Source organism: Triticum aestivum, chromosome 1D, assembly GCF_018294505.1.
Source record: "Triticum aestivum cultivar Chinese Spring chromosome 1D, IWGSC CS RefSeq v2.1, whole genome shotgun sequence".
NCBI classification, from domain to species: Eukaryota; Viridiplantae; Streptophyta; class Magnoliopsida; order Poales; family Poaceae; genus Triticum; species Triticum aestivum.
Genome location: NC_057796.1, coordinates 402,270,332 through 402,271,517, shown reverse-complemented (window position 1 = coordinate 402,271,517; position 1,186 = coordinate 402,270,332).

Sequence of the window (1,186 nt, the reverse complement as noted above, 5' to 3'; positions counted from 1 at the left end):
TTATCACTTCTTTTATAAATGAACCACAAGCTTTGCGTATTCATGAAAAAGATTACTTCATCCGTGCAAAAATATAGGACACACACGTTCTCCGAGATATGTCTTATGATAAAAAATATTTGTCTGAATAATGTGTTGAGTATGTCGTATAAAGTGGATACTATGGTATTCTCATAAAAAGCGCATTCTTCATTTTGTATCAGATAATCAACATGGGCACATGATAGGACTGATCCTTGGTTAAAGTTAGTTTTCCCGAGATTTCTCAAAAAAAAAGTCAAGAAATATGTTCATTTTATTTTTATACTCATGGAGGAAGCGTGCACGGTGAATCGAGCTGATTTTTCAGTTGATCCCCTCGCCGACGACTTGGACAGCAATGGTAAAGAAGAGGGCCGGAGCTATGCAGGTTCAGTAAGGTCAAACTGTCAGGACGACTTAGTGCAAATCATTTTATAGATAATTACCGAAGACTAGGAGTAATTGCTTGGAAACGACGCTGACAGCAACACGGTGGAGGTGAGCTCGTGCTCTCTTCTCGGATAAGCTGCGTGCGTTGCGTTAAAGAACGACTGACCCTAGGCCTGAAGATATGCATGCACGACCTGGAGATATATACGGCGAGATCTATCGCAAGAGGAAGAAGAGCGCGCGGCTCCTCTTTTTCTTCTCCCGCGTGCTTTAGTCGGTAAGAGATTCAGATACATTTTCTCCACGCCGGTGCCTACGTATGCAACAATGACCTCACGGCAGGGTCGGGGAGACCGGAGACGGACGGATGCTAACTTGGCCGCGAGCACCGGAGGCAAATTCAAAGGCGAAGAGTGCTAGCCATAGCCAGCCAGCTAGGCAAGTACGACTACGACCGGGCGAGGCGGCGGCGACGGCGACCGACGACGACGAGACGCCGATCCATTCCATTCTTAAAAGAGAAAGAAAAAGACGAGACGCCGATCCAAGAACACGCAGAGACCAAGCAGCGCACTCAAGCCGCAGGTGAGGTCGCGCTCGCGCATCACGCGTACCACACACGTATGCACGGGCAATATGAATGCGCCGCGCCCGGGCGCGCGCGCGTGCCTGGTCGTGCGCGCCCGTGCCATTGCCACGTAGTACGGCTGCATGCCGACCGATGGACCGCGCGCACGACGCCGGCGCCCGACACGTCGGAACGCGGCCACGATCG